Here is a 6,283-nt window from a genome sequence, read left to right on the forward strand (position 1 = left end):
GAGGGCCGTACTCTTTTTTTACAGCTTGGCTGTTTTGGATTAGATTTCATTTCATTTTGTATTTGTATACCCCAAAGCCAGCCTATGGCCGGCTTTGGGACTTTTTAACCTATCTTTTTTTTTACCACAGGAAGAAGAAAAGATGAAGTAGATGTACTTTAAATATTTTATCAGTAAATGTACAAATTATATATATAATACATATATTGATTACAGAAATCTCCCATGGTGGTTTCTTTGTAATTGAACACTCTACAAGGTGACTTTTTCTAGATGCTCTCTCTACAGGGTGAATTGTTTGTAGCTGAACGATCTACAAGGTAACTTCTTCTAGCTGATCTCTCTACAGGGTGATTTTTTTGTAGCTGAATTCTGTACAGGCGATTTGTTTGCAGCTGGGCTCTTTACAGAATGGTTTCTTTGTAGCTGAACTCTCTACAAGGTAACTTCTTCTAACTGATCTTTCTACAGGGCAATTTGTTTGTGGCAGAATTTTATACAGGGTGATTTCTTTGCAGCTGAACTCTCTACATGGTGGTTTCCTTGTAGCTGAACTCTCTACAAGGTAACTTCTTCTAGCTGATCTCTCTACAGGGTGATTTGTTTGTAGCTGAACGATCTACAAGGTAACTTCTTCTAGCTGATTTCTCTACAGGGTGGTTTGTTTGTAGCTGAATTCTGTACAAGTGATTTGTTTGCAGCTGACCTCTTTACAGAATGGTTTCTTTGTAGCTGAACTCTCTAAAAGGTAACTTCTTCTAACTGATCTTTCTACAGGGCAATTTGTTTGTGGCTGAATTTTCTACAGGGTAAATTCTTTGCAGCTGAACTCTCTACATGGTGGTTTCTTTGTAGCTGAACTCTCTACAAGGTAATTTCTTCTAGCTGATCTCTCTACAGGGAGATCTGTTTGTAGTGAACTATCTACAAGGGAACTTCTTCTAGCTGATCTCTCTACATGGTGATTTGTTCATAGCTGACTTCTGTACAGGTGATTTGTTTGCAGCTGAACTCTCTACATGATGGTTTCTTTGTAGCTGAACTCTCTACAAGGTGACTTCTTCTAGCTGATCTTTCTACAGGGTGATTTGTTTGTAGCTGAATTCTGTACAGGTGATTTGTTTGCAGCTGAGCTCTTTACAGAATGGTTTCTTTGTAGCTGAACTCTCTACAAGGTAATTTCTTCTAGCGGATCTCTCTACAGGGAAATCTGTTTGTAGCTGAACTATCTACAAGGTAACTTCTTCTAGCTGATCTCTCTACAGGGTGATTTGTTCGTAGCTGACTTCTGTACAGGTGATTTGTTTGCAGCTGAGCTCTTTACAAAATGGTTTCTTTGTAGCTGAACTCTCTACAAGGTAACTTCTTCTAACTGATCTTTCTACAGGGAGATTTGTTTGTAGCTGAATTCTCTACAGGTGATTTGTTTGAAGCTGAACTCTCTAAATGATGGTTTCTTTGTAGCTGAACTCTCTACAAGGTAACTTCTTCTAGCTGATGTCTTTACAGGGTCACTAGTTTGTAGCTGAATTCTCTACAGGGTGGTTTCTTTGTAACTGAACTCTCTACAAGGTAATATTTTCTAGCTGATCTTTCTACAGGGTGATTTGTTTGTAGCTGAATTCTGTACAGATGATTTGTTTGCAGCTGAGCTCTTTAAAGAATGGTTTCTTTGTAGCTGAACTCTCTACAAGGTAACTTCTTCTAGCTGATGTCTCTACAAGGTCACTAGTTTGTAGCTGAGCTCTCTACATGGTGGTTTCTTTGTAACTGAACTCTCTACAATGTGACTTCTTCTAGCTAATCTTTCTACAGCGTCATTTGTTTGAAGCTGAACTCTCTACAAGGTAGCTTCTTCTAGCTGATCTCTCTACAGGGAGATTTGTTTGTAGCTGAACTCTCTACATGATGGTTTCTTTGTAGCTGAACTCTCTGCAAGGTAAATCCTTCTATTGATCTCCCTACAGGGCGATTTGTTTGTAGCTGAACTCTACAAGGTGATTTCTTCTAGCTGAACTATCTCTTTCCATAGTTGCATGAACTCCCTACAAGGTAACTTCTTCTAGCTGATCTCTCTACAGGGTGACTTGTGTGTAGCCGATCTCTATACAGGTTTCTTGTTTCTAGCTGATCTCTTGAATTCTCTTCAGGGTGACTGCTCTATTAGGGTGACTGCTCTATTAGAGTGACTGCTCTATTAGAGTATCTCGATCTCGCACTTATTGCACCAAGTTGGATTTCGTGTTATAACTCCGTGGCTTTAAGTCTGATTCTTCTACACCATTGATGAGCCTTTCTAAGATGATTACTCCATCTGTACAACGATTTTCAAAGCATTACCCCAAGTGGTTTATCTGGTAGGCGTGGCAAGCAGTCGTTTTTTTTAATTAACTAATCTCGATTGCGTAATTGTTATGTTCTATACCATATATGCGTATTTTGTACCATACGCGCCGGTATGGTACATACCATATGCGTATACGCGTACGGTACAACCATACGCGTATGGTACGGAAAATCGTACCATCTGAGTATAGCTAACCTGGTATGCGTATAACATCAAGCAGAAGGTTTTTGCACTGCCGTATCTATTGACTACGCCGGATGGAACTCTGCTTTCATTTCTTTTCGGGAAAAAGTGAAGGGGAGGCGCTATCTCGCTTAGCGGTTTCTGTTCAGTGAAGACCGAGATATTCTAATAGAGCAATCATATTTAGCTATTCTATTCTCTAGAGCTGAGATGTATTTAGCTTTACTGCGATTAAGACATAATTTGCTTTACTGCATGATGCAAATTAACCACCTTGTTGATATCCCAGCAAATCCATTTCTGACACCCATATCCACTGTACATAGTACCAGAGGTCATAATATGAGATTTATGCAACCAATGACATAGATTGATTCTTATATGTATTCCTTTTTCCCTTCGGCAATCAAAATCTGGAATGATCTACCCCAAATGTGATTGACTCCAATTATATTGATCAGTTCAAACAAAAACTAGCAATTATTTAATTTGTACTTGTATATGTATGTTGTGACCTGTGCACTAGACTCTAGTATAGAGGTCTACACAGTATTACCAATAATAATAATAATAATAAACCTATTTAAAATAAAGCATTCCTTAAAATAAAAGAATATTGATGGCATGATATCTTGCATGACTATATATAAGTGATGAAACTGACATCTTTATTATGATAAAAACAATCATGAATTCATCACACTGTTGGCAGATCCAGTCTTGAATTGTGTTAAGTCCTGCTGAATGATCTGGTAGGATCTGATGGAATTCTACATAGTCAAAATTAATAAAGGTCAATCGTCTGGGTTGGAAGCTTTACGAAAAACATGATAACACCTAGCTACATACAGTATAAGTATGAAAAGTATAAATCAAAGGAAGGGGATTAAATATTATGTCTTGATTTATACATAGTCATTGGTGCATAATCTATAACAATGTATCTCGTTGTCTGTTTAACATTTCATTTCATCAAAGTATCTGACAGTTCCACTAAATACAATAGTGCCATCACCCATGCATACAATTATGATGGTTTATGTAAGCACCTGCACTGTAAAAAATGCCAAAAAAATGACAAAAAGCATACGTTGTTTAAGCAGAACTGTTAATTGCTGTTTTAACATTCTAGATGTTTTAACAAAAAGTGACTGTTAGTGTAATGACAATTTTTTACTTTAACAAGGAAATGATGTTACAACAACAAAAATTCCCTGTTGTTATTTTAATAAATGAAGTGTTTGCTGTTTTTTTGCAGCAGGGATAACAAGTTCTTTGTTAAAATGAAAAATCCTTTTTTACAGTGTGTAGATTATTTTCTTGATGTCTTCTGACTTTTGTACATATTGATTTATTGGCTCATCTAGCTGTCTACTGCCTTATTTGTCATGGATTTTCATCTCACATTTTTATAACAAATGACTTCATTTCTCCATAGTGGAAATGCTATTGATTTGAAAATACACAAGCTGGCATACTGTACGTTCTTTAGAATAGTTGAGTTAAAATGACCAGATTTGTGAAAAGGTACCTTTTCCACACATTTTACATACCATCAAACAAAATGGTGTAACACTTGACTCCTTACACTGATAAACTTGCTCTTAGTATCAAAATGCTGCTAGATACTATAGTAGCTACTGTACACTCATGGATAATTATAAGGTATATGTTCAAAAACTTATGAAACCCCAAAGTTCACGCATGGGTTAAATTTTGTGTGTGGAAATGTACATTTTTGCAAATCCGGTCACAAATTATCTAGCTGTTGCATAGTAACTGCACACACTGACAACATAATTATAGTAAATTTTATTTTTTGTTTCTTCTTCCACACAGTACATTTTGGCTGCAATTGCTACACATATGTTGCTTCCTATTGGATTCGTGGTCCACTGTTTAATTGATATAATGAAAATTCAAAACTAGGCCATTATTACATAATGTTATGTAGAGTTAATGATGTAATGTAATGATGTGACATGATGTAATATAATGTAATTTATGCATATATACCTGTAACATTAATATTGTGTATATTGTAGTTGTAAGAGTTAGTTGTTATTGTGTACTTTCAGTTATTGATTAATAATCTGTTTTGCCTATAAACGGTCTGCCCAAGAGCCTATGTTTCCCTACAATTAGAACAATACCCACACATATGTGTTTACAAATAGACCTGAAGATGGTCAAAGATTAGTACAATAATTAAAGACTATAGAGCGATATTACCCAAAAAACTCTACTAGGGGCTTCTCTATACTTGTATATATGGACTTTGTAAAAATGTGTTTGGGTTTAAAGGTACCCAATTATCCTATCAACATAAAACAAGAACAGCATGCTCCTTGCCTTACTCAGAAACTGAAATTTGAAGTTTGATCTTCTAAAGCATTATTTAGGACAAAAGACATTGATTTCTGTTAGGCTTTAGAATTGTGCCAGCATATTGGTATTCACGATTTTTCAATGAATATAACAGGAATGCATGGTGATATAAACACTAAGCCTGCAGTAGAGGTAGCATTGTAGCTAAATATAAACATAAGATTTTGATATAATTATCCATATAAATACACATTAAAATACTGCATTCTGATTGGTTAAAACATAGCAACCATATTAAATAATTTACATCCATTGGCAAATCAAACCATTTTTTTCAGGGCATATATGTATGCATATTATTTCATTAAATATTTTATTTTATTGTTGCTACATATAATCTATTGTTTACCTTTAATTTGTTACTTAAAAATGGATATTTATGCCTGGTGGCACTAAAGGAGTGTTGAGCAGACAATTACAATCAGATGAGCTCAAGAAGTACATTGTAATGATTGCTCAAACAGAGGAAGACCTGGAGAATGCTGATACAATAACATTGAGGGAGGTAGGAAAGAGATACAATAACTGTAGAGAAGTAATGTTTCAGTTTGCAAACCTACATGGCTGTAACTTATAGCAATTATATTAGACATGCTATACTCTAAGACTGATGTGCATAGCAATTAATTGTGCAATATTTTTTTTAAAACTGCAGTTTGCTGAATCTTTGCTATTGAATGAGGCATGCACATTGCCTAATGAGATGAAGTAGGAAAACATAACATGGCAAAGATTTTATGGTGAGTTTATGAGTTCTAATGAATAATTCAGTAATGCATGAATGTAGCATTGTTTAATTGTTATAAGTGTGTTGTATAGCTACTCACTACTTACTGTCATGCTTGTGGATGGGAAGACAATGTGTTTAGCTACTCTTATCTGAATTTACTCTTTAACATCCACATTAATTTTTGCTGTAGGTCCAGTGTGATGAATGTGAGTGGTGCATGGTATTATTTACAGTGTGTATAATCAAGAAAAGTACGTAAACAAGAAATTGGATCCTCAAAAGAAGAGTGTACATAGTATATCAAAATGCAAATACAGTGAGGAGCCATGCATTGCATGTTGCACAACTGATGACACTTACAAAGTTCATTTTTCAAGTTATTAGCTTTGCACAAGCAGTATATGTATAATTCAGTTAGAACCTACTATATAGCTACCATGCACATTGTAATTGCTCTCCTCGCTTATTTACCTACTTGTGTTGTAAATTGTCATGCAGTTATCCACATTTATACTTGAGTATGAGACCATCTGCATACATGAATGGTACTGTGTATGTATGCTACTTTATAGCTATCAGAAACATGCAGATGGTCTCAATGACATACTCAATTATAAATGTGGATAACTGCATGA

The 6,283-nt window shown here is 35.3% G+C and overlaps 1 long non-coding RNA gene across 1 annotated transcript; it reads left to right on the plus strand.

The window, feature by feature from the left end:
• The first annotated feature begins 4,878 nt into the window (after nt 1–4,878).
• LOC136251910 (uncharacterized) lies at nt 4,879–5,938 on the plus strand. The gene is made up of 3 exons (XR_010699258.1): nt 4,879–5,423; nt 5,574–5,658; nt 5,839–5,938. It is a non-coding gene; the product is annotated as an uncharacterized lncRNA (long non-coding RNA).
• Nucleotides 5,939–6,283: the final 345 nt, after the last annotated feature.

Source organism: Dysidea avara, chromosome 3, assembly GCF_963678975.1.
Source record: "Dysidea avara chromosome 3, odDysAvar1.4, whole genome shotgun sequence".
NCBI classification, from domain to species: Eukaryota; Metazoa; Porifera; class Demospongiae; order Dictyoceratida; family Dysideidae; genus Dysidea; species Dysidea avara.